The sequence below is a fragment of the Anolis sagrei genome, chromosome 5 (genome assembly GCF_037176765.1).
Source record: "Anolis sagrei isolate rAnoSag1 chromosome 5, rAnoSag1.mat, whole genome shotgun sequence".
Lineage (NCBI taxonomy): Eukaryota > Metazoa > Chordata > Lepidosauria > Squamata > Dactyloidae > Anolis > Anolis sagrei.
Genome location: NC_090025.1, coordinates 104026329 through 104040391, shown reverse-complemented (window position 1 = coordinate 104040391; position 14063 = coordinate 104026329). Strand labels below are relative to the sequence as shown.

At 41.5% G+C, this 14063-nt stretch overlaps 1 protein-coding gene across 3 annotated transcripts in view; it reads left to right on the top strand.

Moving 5' to 3' along the window:
- The window catches only part of TSPAN9 (tetraspanin 9), a 186981-nt gene that overhangs the window by 371 nt on the left and 172547 nt on the right, over positions 1-14063 (top strand). The gene's annotated exons all lie outside the window — the stretch shown is intronic.

The following is a 14063-nucleotide window of genomic DNA, read 5'->3' as shown; positions in this document are numbered from 1 at the left end:
TCGAATTAGGGCAGTTCGAAAGGGGGAGGGGGACTTTCCGGAAGTGAAGCGTCAGCCTCCTCCAGATGTGGCTGCAGGGACCTCACGTCCCCCCGCGCATGCGCCTTGCAGAGTCTCTGAGAACTGAACCAAAGGACGTGGGGCTACTCTTGGCAGTTTGAAAAGGCAGGGGGAAGAAGAGGGGAGGCGCTTCTCCGTGTCTGAGGCTGGTCTATAGTGCCAGGCATGGGCAAACTTCAGTCCTCCAGGTGTTTAGGACTTCAACTCCCACAATTCCTAACAGCCTCAAGCCCCTTCCTTTCCCTCAGCCACTAGGCCAGTGGTTCTCAACCTGTGGTGGGTCCCCAGATGTTTTTGGCATACAACTCCCAGAAATCCCAGCCACTTTATCAGCTGTTCAGATTTCTGGGAGTTGAAGGCCAAAAACATCTGGGGACCCCAGGTTGAGAACCACTGCACAAGGTGGTTAGGAATTGTGGGAGTTGAAGTCCTAAACGCCTGGAGGGCTGAAGTTTGCTCATGGCTAGGAATGTGGTGGAGGCTCCTTCTTTGGAAGCTTTTAAACAGAGGCTGGATGGCCATCTGTCAAGGGTGATTTGAATGCAATATTCCTGCTTCTTGGCGGGGGGTTGGACTGGATGGCCCATGAGGTCTCTTCCAACTCTTTGATTCTATGATTCTATGACACAGTGTGGCCCTCCTTACTTACTTAGGCAATCCCTTGTTGTCCGAGTAGGATAGTTTTCCAAGATCACTGTACTGGTGTGTGCATAGGTGACTGCGCAGCCCTATTCTTGACCTGCATCTTCTTCCGCAGTGAGGGCATTGATTTCCAGGTGGAAGTCGATCCTGGTCGGGGTTGGCTTGATGCACCTTCCTCTTGGCACATTTCTCTCTTTCGCCTACCATTCATGCCTCTTCAAATTCTACAGCACTGCTGGTCACAGCTGGCTTCTAGTTGGAGCACTCAAGGGCCAGGGCTTCCCAGTTCTCAGTGTCTATGCCAGAGTTTTTAAGGTTGGCTTTGAGCCCATCGTTAAATCTCTTTTCCTGCCCACCAACATTCCGTTTTCCGTTCTTACGTTCGGAGTAGAGCAACTGCTTTGGGAGACAGTGGTTGGGCATCTGGACAATATGGCCGGTCCAGTGGAGTTGATTGTGGAGGACCATCGTTTCAATGCTGGTGGTCTTTGCTTCTTCTAGCACACTGACATTTGTTCACTTGTCTTCCCAAGAGATTTGCAGGATTTTCCAGAGGCATCGCTGATGGAATTGTTCCAGGAGTTGCATGTGACATCTGTAGACAGTCCACATCTCGCAGGTGTATAGCAGCGTTGGGAGGACAATAGCTTTATAAACAAATACCTTGGTATCCTTACAGATGTCCTGGTCCTCAAACAATCTCTGCTTCATTCAGAAAAAAGCTGCACTCGCAGAGCTCAGGCAGTGTTGTATTTCAGTGTGAATGTTGACTTTTGTGGAGAGGTGGATGCTAAGGTAGCAAAAATGATCAACATTTTCTAATGTTACACCATTAAGCTATATTTCTGGCAGTGGAGAGGGATCGGCTGGTGACTGCTGGAAGAGCACTTTGGTTTCCTCGATGTTCAATGACAGGCCGAGCTTCTCGTATGCTTCTGCGAAGGTGTTTAGAGTGGCTTGTAGGTCTTCTTCTGAATGTGCACAGATGATGTTGGCATCAGCATACTGGAGTTCTATAACAGATGTTGTAACCTTGGTTTTGGCTTTCAGTCTGGAGGCTGGTCTATAGTGCCAGGCATGGGCAAACTTCGGCCCTCCGGGCATTTAGGACTTCAACTCCCACAATTCCTAACAGCCTCAGGCCACTTCCTTTCCCCCTTCAGCCGCTAACTAGGAATTGTGGGAGTTGAAGTCCTAAATGCTTGGAGGGCCAAAATTTGCTCATGGCTAGGAATGACACTTTGTGGCCCTCCAGATGTTTGAGACTCCAACCCCACCCAAGAAACCCTAGTCAGCTTATCCAATGTCAAGGAATTCTGGGAGATGGAGTTCAAAACAAGTGGAGGGCCACACACTTTTTACACCACTGCACTGCCCTGGCTCAGTGTAATGGGGCGCTGCAAATTGTCTTTGTTTCCAACATCTTCAGTTCAGCCTTCTCTGTCAAAGTGATGGTGCCTCCTGACGCTACAACTTCCATGATCTCATACAACTGAGCCATGGCAGGGAAAGTGACACCAAACTGGTTTGTCATTTATATACAATAATTTTTTTAAAAAAACTTTAAGTGGAGGGATGCTTCACAGTCCCTCGGACTGTTGTGGGTCTGGACTATAGTTTGAAACAAACTAGAACAAATTCTTATGCACTGCACATATCTTATTTGCAATACCAAAAGCCAAGAAAGAACAATACAACTTCAACTTCCACAATTCCTAACAGCCTCAAACGACGAACACTTATAAACAACATAAACTCACCAGTATTTCAATGGGAAGTGTGGGTTTACTTTTGGCTGATGAGATAGTTAAGGTAATTAAGATTGTTGTTGTGTGCCCTCAAGTTGTTTCAGACTAAGGGCAACCTTAAATCTAAGGTTTAGGACAGGGACCGGGTGAATAACCTTGAAGGGCCACATCTGGCCCACACGCCTTAGTTTGGGGTCCCTTGGTGTAGGTGCACCCTTTGATGGGTCTAGCTATGCAATGGAAATGTGTTCATTTGTCAGGTTATCACAAATTGAGAAGGTACCTAAGAAAGTGTATTTGCTGTTTCTGCAAGATTTCTGCAAACTCGGAGTTCTGTTGGTTAATGGAGAGCTTTCCAAACTTGTGTGTTGTGCTACATTAGTGTGTCGGCTGCAGTGTCTAGGTGTGTCATGCGAATGTAATGAGAAACCTCTGAGTCTATGTGAAATTAGAAATCCCAATTTGCATTCATTTCTGTGCAACAAAGGTTCCAATAAATATGGTGTACTAGTATATTTCCTTGGGAGAATCGTGATAATGTATGTTATGATCTTATAAATCATATATTTTAAAAATATAAATGTTTTTTTGTGTCCTCATACATTCGTTATTACAATTTATGTATGTATCAGCAGCTCTTATAAGGGGCTGGTTTAAGCTCCACTTTGCTAGTAAAACCTAACAAAATGATGAATGTCTAAAAAGTGTGTTTCCAACATGAAATGTTTAGAAGGCTCTGGGTTAATGGGAAGTTGCACAGGGAGAAATAAGGGAGAGAGGCTGGGAACTGGAGAAAGGTCCTGGATTTTGTGGCCACACTCCAACCAATGCATTAAGCTGTTTCAGAGAGAAGATAGATTGATGGCAGATTAGAATCCTTTGCAACACAGTTGGCTCTGTACTGGCGATCTCTTGAGCTGTCACTTGGTATTCCAGAACAGTTCTGCAACACATAAAATCACTGAGTTGGAAGAGATCACTCGGGCTATCCAATGGACCCCCCCCCCCCCGCGATGTAGGAAACAGACAACCAAAGCACCCCCAACAGATAACCATCCAGCCTCTGTTTAAAAATCTCCAGAGACGGAGTCTCCACCACACTTCAAGGCAGTGAGTTCCACCGTTGAACAGCTCTTGCAGTCAGGAAGTTCTTCCTAATGTTTAGGTGGAAGCTCTTTTCCTGCAATTTGAATCCATTGCTTCAAAGTCTCTAGGGAGGCAATTCGAAGGCACACAACTCTCTAGGGCAGCAGAAAACAAGCCTACTCCCTCTTCCTTGTGACAGCCTTTCACATTTTTGATCATTGCTATTATGATTCCTCTCAACCTTCTCTTCTTCTATCAAAAGATAGAGTATGGTTTTCAGACCTTTGATCATTTTAGTCACCCTCCTTTGGACATGTTCCAGCTTGTCAATATCTTTCTTGAATTGTCGTACCCAAAATTGGACACAGTATTCCTGGGGATGTCTGACCAAAGCAGAATAGATTGCTTACTTCCCCTGATCTAGACCAGGGGTCCTCAAATTTTTTTAAGATGAGGATTGGTCACAGTTCCTCAGACTGCTGGGGGGCTGGACTACAGTCTGAAAAAAGCATGAATTAATTCCTATGTACACTGGACATATGGACATATCTTATTTGTAGTGCAAAATAACATGAAAGAATGATGCAATATTTAAAATGAAGAATGATTTTAACCAACATAAACTTACCAGCATTTAAATGGGAATTATGGGCCTACTTTTGGCTGATAAAATAGTCAAGTTAATTAGGATTGCTGCTGTTGTGTGCCTTCGAATTGTTTCAGACTTAGGGTGACCCTAAATCTTAAGTTAAGGGCGGAGGGGAGGTAAATGACCTTGGAGGGCCTCATCAGGCTCGTGGACCTTAGTTTGGGGACCCCTGATCTAGACACTATACTCCTTTTGATGCAGCCCAACATCCCATTGGCTTTTTAAGCTGTTGCATCACATTGTTGGCTCGTATTCACCTTCTGATCTTCTGAGACTCCAAGATCTCTTTCACATGTACTGTTCTTGAGCCAGGTGTCACCCACCCTATATTTGTGCATCTCATTTTCTCTGAATAGATTCCTAGAGTTGGAAGAGACCACATGGGCCATCTAGTCCAACCCCTGCCATGTCGGCAAAGCACAATCAAAGTACCCCTGACAGATGGCCTAAGTGTAGTATCCTACATTTATCCCTGTTGAAATTCATTTTGTTAATTTGGGCTCAGTTCTCTAACCTTGAAGGCCATTTGAATTCTGATCCTGTCTTATATAAGTTAGCCCTCCCAATTTGGTGTCATCTGCACCGAGTGATAGACCACAGACTGCTACTGAACCACAGCCCATTCGCTTCCAGTTGATAGTGCTTCCAGTCATGTTAATCTCTTGCTGCATAAAAGGAGGAATGAGAGGGAAAAAAGATATATGGCAACACCTTTAAGACTAACTGTCCTTATTTTGCATGGGCTTTCATGGATATCAATCTGCTTCTTCAGATGCAGGATAACAATTATTATCATTGCACCCAAAGTTTATATCCATGAAACATATGCAAATATATATTTTAAAAATAAACAGTTTTAAAGTTATTGCTACTTTCCTTCTCCCATTTCCCTTTTCCCCCAACCCCTAGTGAGTTTCCAGGAAACTGCAAGTACAATTGTAACAATATAGGACAAATATAGTGCCTGTTCAAGACAAAGGGGAGGGGGAAATGATGGCCAACCACATCTAATAGGCTGGCACTGTTTTAGAATGAGGTGGAGTCTCTTAAAATCTAGAGAATTTAAGGAGCAACCTAAAATATCTATGGTTATTCTTTAAATCAGGATTGCTATCATAGCACTCACAGCAGATTGCAGCCTCTGTTTAAAATCCTCTAGAAAAGGAGACCCCACTACTCTCCAAGGCAGCATATCCCACTGCCAAACAGCTTTTATTACCAGGAAGTTCTTCATAATGTTTAGGTGGAATTTATTTTCCTCTCTTCATGCAATCTGAATCCATTGCTCTGTGTCCTATTCCCTATCGAAGCAACAAACAAGCTTGCCCTTTCCTTAACGTGACATCCTTTCAAATATTTAAACATGATTATCATGCCCCCTCTTAGCCTTCTCTAAGCTAAACATACCCAGCTCCCTAAGCTGTTCTTAATAGAGCTTGGTTTTCAAGCCTTATACTGTTTTGGCTGTCATTCTCTTACACTTTTAAGCTAGTCAATATCCTTCTAGAGTAGTGGTGTCCAAACCTGAGTGCAGCATTCTAGATGAGATCTGATCAAAACAGAGTAGAATAGGATGTTGACTTCTCTTGATCTAGACACTATACCTCTATTAATGCAGCCTGAATCACATTACACTATTAAAGGGCTACTTTAGCTCTATTAATACTTCTAAATCCCTTTTATATGTAATGTTTTCAAGCCAGGTATTACTCATCCTACATATGTGCATTTCATTTTTATTACCTAAGTGCAGTGCCATTTTTCTTTGTTATAATTCATTTTGTTAGTTTTGGTCCAGTTCTATAATAATAATAATAATAATAATAATAATAATAATAATGGTGACAGCAGGATTGAAGAGAAACAATTGGAAAAGCTGACATGATATGAGGATTTAAGGATCGACTGCAAACCAGTCAAACCAGTCAAGGTGGTCCCAGTAGTGATTGGCACACTGGGTGCAGTGCCCGAAGACCTTGACCTGCACTTAAACACAATCGGCGCTGACAAAATTACCATCTGCCAGCTGCAAAAGGCCACCTTACTGGGATCTTCACACATTATTCGCCAATACATCACACAGTCCTATACACTTGGGAAGTGTCTGACGTGTGATCCAAAACAACAGCCAGCAGAGTGTCTGTTGCGGACGCATCTTGTTGTGTTTCAAATAACAACAACAACAACAATATTTATTATATCCTGCTTTAGCTGTTTGTTTTCTTCTTCTTTAATTAATAAAGTATAATTTTGAAAAGCTGACCCCTAATTGCTATTGGAGAAATAGTACAAATCAACTCAGATTCTCATGACTGCACTGAATCTGGGGTCAGTAATCATTCTAACCCAGACTGGTTACATCTGACTGCATGGAGTCTGAACAGCAATATTTAGGCCTTCAAGGTTACGTGAAAGGGGCAATGGATACTGTTTTGCCAAGAGAAAGCCTTGGAATATATAATTTGATTTGGAAAGTATTTAGGGACTGGCGTAAGACTCAGTCTGTAGAAATAGTGGGACATTTTTGCAGGATGACCTACATAAAGATCTTCGACCACATACACTAAAACGGCATATTACAGCCTTGTTGTTGATCTTGAAGTGAGATGACTATGTAGTTCCAGCATGGCCTAAAATTAAAAGGTTTCTAAGGGATGCAATGCCAAAGTCACATCCAACAGTCCACAGGGTCTCTACTTGGGGCTTAAATTTGGTGTTAAATATGGTCACAGAACCTTTTGAACTAATAAATGCTTTTTTGAGATTACTTCCCTTTAGAGTGGCTTTTATTGTAACAGTTACTTTGGCTAAAAAGGTTTCCCAGTTGGCAGTTTTCACCATGAATTTGTGCAAATTTGAGCAGGATAGGCTAACAGAAATATTGGATCTATTTTTTAACCAAAATGCATTTCTAGGAGAAACAGTTTCATAGAAGAAGAAAAACTGAAAACATTTGAAGAAGCCAGTGTGGCTGCACATTCAAAAAAGATATATAAAGAATAGAAGAAAGAAGGAATCGCTTAGAAAGAGTGCATATATGTATTCCAAGCTTGGAGGAGTAGTGTAAGGAAGCTAGAGCTTAAAATGAGCTGCAATTAGCTAGCAAATAAGAATCAACAAAGAAAGGTTTTTCAAATACATTGGAAGCAAGAGAATTACAGAAAAAGTAGTGAAGCCTCTGTTCAGTAACAATAGTAAAATGCTAACAGATCACAAGGGAAAGACAGAACTGCTGAACACTTACTGTTTTCCCCAGAAAGAGAGTTGTGTGCTTTCATGCATCAAATATTTTTTTTATTCAGGTCACTAGATTTATAGATGTTGAGAATGCTGTCATTTTTCTAGTTTTCAGCAAATTATTTGAGAAGGTTCTCCCTAATAATGTTATTGGCAAATAACATTACTGTGGGAACACTATCAAATCAATAAATAATTGATTGGAAAACTGTGCAAACCATTGTCATCATTGCCTGTACTTCAGATTGGAAGGCGGTCTCAGGTAAAGTGATGCAGAATTCTGTCCTGTCTCAATACTCTTCAAAATTTTGTTAATGACTTAGACAAATAGGCAAAGGGTATCTTTATCAAGTTGATGCATGATGCAACACTAGGAGTGGTAGCTAAAAATGTGTAAGATCAGAGCAGGATACAAAAGACTCCTGATAAATAATTGGGTGGAAATTAATAAAATGAAATCGAACAGAAACAAATGCAAGTGGAGAACACTTGGCTTGTGAGTACTACAGATAAAAAGGACATTGGAAGTGTTGATCATAAGTTGAACATGACCCAGTAGTGTGATGCTGCAGTAAATGAGTCCAGAGGAGGGCAACTAAAATGATCACGGGTCTGGAGAACAAGCCCTGTGAGGAGCAGCTTAAGGAGCTGGGCATGTTTAGCCTGAAGAAGAGAAGGCTGAGAGGAGATATGATAGCCATGTATAAATATGTGAGAGGAAGCCACAGGGAGGAGGGAGCAAGCTTGTTTTCTGCTTCCTTGGAGACTAGGACGCGGAACAATGGCTTCAAACTACAAGAGAGGAGATTCCATCTGAACATGAGGAAGAACTTCCTGACTGTGAGAGCCATTCAGCAGTGGAACTCTCTGCCCCGGAGTGTGGTGGAGGCTCCTTCTTTGGAAGCTTTTAAACAGGGGCTGGATGGCCATCTGTCAGGGGTGATTTGAATGCAATATTCCTGCTTCCTGGCAGGGGGTTGGACTGGATGGCCCATGAGGTCTCTTCCAATTCTTTGATTCTATGATTCTAAAGAAAGCAAATACTGTTTTAACCTTTATTAAAGAACCCTATTTCTCCAGTCAGGGAATGCTACTGTCACTCTTTCTGCATCAATCAGGCCTCATCTACAGTATTGCATTTTCGGTGTCTCTTTTAAAGAAGGATACAGACAAGTTGAGCATGTTTAGAGATGGCAGGAAGGATGATACAAAGCATGAAGAGCAAAAGATGTGAGGAAAAGTTTAATGAAGATGGGCACGTTCAGCTTGGTGAAGAGAATGTACACTCTAAATAATCTCAAGGGCTGATAAGGGGAAGAAGGTACATGACAGTTCTCTAATGCCCCAGATCTAATGATTTGGAGTTAGAGGCATATATATATTTATTAAACACAAGGAAAGCATCTTGATAAGAGTAGTTCAGCAATGGAATGAATTACCTTGAGAGCTGGAGTGATCTCCTCCTCTAGCCATTTTCTGAAAGAAGCCAGACAGCTATATTCTAGAGATGCTCTAGCAAGAAATCCTCCATGGTCAAGGGAGGTTGGACTCCAAGGCCCATGGGGCTTCTTCCAACTCTGGGTTATTATGGTTCTATGATTCTCTGATGCTACTTCTCTAGTCTACTTGTTTGTATAGAAAGATTTATTCTTGCCCCTTTAGTGAAGGCCTTCTAGGTGGTGGCCCTCTGTCTCTGGAACGCCCTTCTAAGGGAAATAAGACAGGCCCATTCCTCCCCTCCTTTCATTACAGCTTTAAGACCTGGTGGTTTCAACAAGCCTTTGAGAATGACCAGTTCTAGCCCAGCCCCAAACACTGTTGAATATGGCCTTATACTTCCTACCTATTACTCCGGTCATCCCTCTAATAGGCCCTGGAAATGAGCAGCCATGGACCTGTACCTGCTCTTGTTGTTAGCTTGTTATAGCACTGTACTTAATTCCCAGTCCCCTCATATTTTGAGTTTGTACTAACCTCAACCCAGTCTTTTAATTGATCTGAAAAAGCAGGATTATTTTAATATATATGTGTTATTGTGATAATTTTATGCTTATTTTGTTTTGTTAATTTTATGTTATGCTTTTTATTCTGTATGTTTTGGTGATGTTGCTTGGAAACCGCCCTGAGTCCCCCTCTGGGAGATAGAGCGGTATATAAATAAAGTATTATTATTATTATTATTATTATTAAATGTCCTTTAAATGCCCTTTGGACATTTAATAGATGACCAAGTCTGCAAACTTTGTGTTTTGTTTGTTTATTTGTATGTTTTTAACCCTAACTCTAACCCTTCACGTCTTATCTGGGATCCACAAAGTTTTGTGCTAAAGTAAATAAGTCTCAAAAATACTACAAGACCCCTTCCCTCTTTTCATAGTAAAATAGAATAGCTCAGCTCTCTTTCTGAAAATACTCAGAGAAAATGACCCCTTCCCCATCTTTTAGTCACTATCCTCTCTTCAATGCTTTCCTCCATAGCTGAAAGAATTAATTTTCAGACTCTGTTTGGGGAATCCTTTCTGAGGGTAGGAACCATTGAGTTAGGTAGAACTTATTTCTAAGAATCCAATAGATAGTGCCGCACTGTGATGGAGGCATAGATTTTCAAAGTGAACCAGGAGTGTGGTGGGCTAGGTAGTTCCCATCTGTTTGAATTAGAATCGTACAATTGATCAGTTGCCAACTATGCAGCCTGCTGCACCCTGGGTCTGCTCAAGGAATGAGCAACAATGGCAGTCTGTAGATCAATGCAAGGAGACTTAGGTGACTCAAGAATGGCTATTTCCCCTTCCCTTAGTGATCGATTGATCCTAATCTGGATGGATTAATTCAGCGTGTGTTGCTTTCTGCTTTACTCATTGAGGGTAGGAAGAACTATTGCAGTTCACCATATTTAGGGAACAAGACCACTGAACTGTTGCTTTTATCAGGGCATTCAGGCACCAACTAAGCTGTCAGATCTTAGACCATGAAGTCAAGCACTACAAAAAGCTGCTTAGAGAGCTGGGTATATTTAGCTTGGAGAAGAGAAGGCTGGGAGGGGATATGATAGCAATGTCGTTGAAAGGATGCCATATTGAGGAGGGAGCAAGTTTGTTTTCTGCTGCTCAAGATACAACAACAACGAGCAATAGATTCAAATTACAAGGGAAAATATTCCACTTAAACATTAGTTACAAACAAATGAGTCATTCTTAAGAACAGGAGAGACAACAGGAAGTGAGAGAAACTCACCCCTAGGAAGGGAAATTCACTCCTGAAAGAGTCATCATGTGGGAAAGGTGTCTCAGCTGAAACTTTCTCACTCATTCTTGTTTCCACAGCAAGTCAAAATTTTCAAAATGCAGTTATCACATAGGGACAGAAAGTGATGTGAAATCGTCTGAACACAGGCATAGGAAGCAAAACACATACTACAGGGGTATTCACCGTTCTGTGCTATTCAAACCTAATATATATATATTTTGCTGGAGTTATAGGGGTTGGAGATAAGTGACTCTTTTGTTAGGATAATTTCCTATATGATTACCAAAATTATAGATCCAGAATAAAATCCAGAATGTATAAATCCATAATATACATCTCAGTATAGTTCTAACATGTTTTTGTATGTAGCATAACCATTTTAATAGAAGTTGTTAAAAACAGAAACAACTTGAATCAGATTACTGATACTGCTTTTTTGCAAGCACGATTTCTATGAATATTCCAGTCAATAGACTTTTCATGCCAAAACTGCTTGTGTTTTTAAGTGTGCTTCCTGTTTTTATATTTCTGTATGCGTGCCTGTCTTGATAGCAGCTGATAACAGTGGCCTTGCATTATTTTAACAATAGATGCTTGTTCAGGAACAGTAAGTAGCTAAGAGTTGGCTGGTACCAGCCATCTATAGCCAGTGGTTCTCGGGTCAGGTTCAGGGAATTCAGCCAATATAAATAAGTTCCTTTTTGTATAGCAGACTTCTCAATAGGGAATGTGTTAAATGTAGTTTAGAAATAAATTGTGAATTAATTGGGTAGAAGGGAGGAAATATATATATGTATCTCTCTCTGTTTTCCATTTGTGAAAAGTCTAATATAAAATCAATTTAATCTATGAACGATTTTATATATGAAGGTATACAGAAATAAACATCTTTGGGGCAGGGGAACCTAAAGGGACAGAAAACCTCCCAAATAGCAAAAAGAGGAATGAACATGCTTGTGGGGTGTGGAATGCTGCCTTTTTGCATGTCCAGGGTGTGTTTCAATCAAAGAAAAGTAATAAAACATACACATTCCATATGTGGAAGTAGTAAATTACAACTTTAGTGGCTGCAGCTATAGGTAGAGCTCACACTAGGGGGTTCAGGAAAGCATTGGACCCAATCTCTAACATGATCACTCAATGAGTCTGGTTGCGACAGCCATTCCTATCTTCCGTCGACCTTTACTGCCTGGTTCTTTCTACAATCCATTGCTGCGCCTCTGTGCCCTCCTGGCTCCCAGTGCTTAACGCTAGCTGAACACTGTACCTCCTGATCGGGCCTCTGTACTGCTACTGAACAGGTGGAATATCACATAGTATCCATGTCCAAATACAGTCAAATGTGCCCCACATATGACTTTAACCTCCAAAACTCAAAGAATCCAACTGTGAAGGCTGTTTGAACAACTTAGTTTCAAACATAGAATGGCAAATGACCAGCAGTCACCCAACCAGCTTTCAGAGCAGCTAAAATGGGGTGGGTCTTTGCCATCAGTTTTCTACAATGCCATCTACTTCCATATTTCATTTGTTCTTTGGATCAGGAAAGTATGTCACGAAACCCATCTGTGGGATGATACCTTGTTCCTTCAGATAAGACAAGCATTGTGAAACCTGGCACTCGGAAGTGGGCTATGCCCCTACATACTCTTCCCTCCAACCAGGGGAGATAAATCTGCTTCTGACACCAGTACGCCTGCAGTCCTGTTCCCAGACCTGCTGCTGCATGGGAACACTATTGTATTCCTCAAGGAACCTCAACTATAATTATAATAATAATAATAATAATAATAATAATAATAATAATAATAACAACAATACTTTATTTATACCCCGGTCCATCCCTTCAAGGGGACTCGGTGCGGCTTACATGAGGCCACACCCATCAATACAATACAAACAATATAACACAAAACATAATAAAACCAAACAAAATACAAAAAAATGCAAAAACAATATAATGTATAAGTATTAAAAACACAGAAGATTTCACTGGCCAGGGCCAGATTCAGGGATAAACATTAAAAAAAAAAAACATTGGGAGATAGGACAGTGTAAATTGTAAGGAGGGGGACCCGGGAATGAGGAAGGGATTCATTACACAAAACATAAAATAAAGTGCTTCTAAGGACATTTTGTGCAAAATGTGGTCAGGGAGTGATTTACATTCAGTCATTGAAGGCACATTGGAATAGCTAGGTTTTCAGATTCCTCCTGAAGACTTGCAAGTCTTTCCCCACACCCCAGTGGGCTTGATTCCAGCATTTGTCCTAGTGAGGCACATGCTAAAGGTACTTTGTGGGGACACAACCTTACAGGCAAAATTGAGGTGACCCAACAAGGACTGAACCTCCCTGGGAATTGCTTTGTTCAGTGCAGCAAATCGCTGAGCCATTTCCTCAGAACATGCAACCTCTCCCAAGGCAAGCATGACTCTCGCTAGTCTAGCAAGATGCTGAGATGCACCAGCAAATTGGTTGGTCCTTTAGTCTTCTGTGCTAACAGGATCCCAGAATCCCCTACCAAGCGCTGGAAGACATTTAGCATCTTGGCACATTCCTCTCCTCCCACCATGTCTATCATTATAAAATGATCTGGGTAGTGGGTGACAATGGAGACTCAGCCCAGACGTCACAATGTCTACTCAATGAAAATGCAGAAAGTCTCAAACTCAGCATAACTGACTGAGCACCCCATAAACATGGCGTTGTCATAATTCTTGAGTCCCTGATACTTGAATCCCAGCAGGTAGAAGTCATCTAGGTAAACCAGAAGGAGCCTAAATACCAATTAGATGTCACATTCTGCCATAGGAGCTTCAGGGCACCAGGTGGACCACCTGTCAAAGAATTCATCTCTCACTGGATACTGCTGCTTTTGGTATGAGAGATGGAAAAGGCTGAGCTCCCTCAGGACTTTTTTTGAGGCCAATCTGCAGTTTAGATTAGTCAGGGGTGGCTTGGCAAATGCCCCTGCTGCCTGCCCTACCATGAATTCATTTTCTATTCAGCTACCACCATCTCTGGAAGTTCCCTAGTTGACCCAAGATCAGTGTTAGAAGTTACCCTTGGCTCTTCTACTGATATCTGTAATCCCCTGGAAAATCCAAACTTTATGAACTTGAGAGCTATTTTCATATAGTTTTGTTTTAGGAGGAGAAGCAAGGCAGCTAGTCTGGATTGGATCCTAATCCTGCCCTCATGAAAGGAACAAAACAAAGATAAACATTGTTAACTAATGAGAACTTGATATACAAAGGCTTTACTGAAGCAGTTAATATCAGCATGGCTACAAACATATCAGTATCTATCGCCAAGCATACATCTGTATAGCATTAACCTCCAAAACACAAAGAATCCAAATAATTACTCAAATAACTCAAAGAATCCAAATAA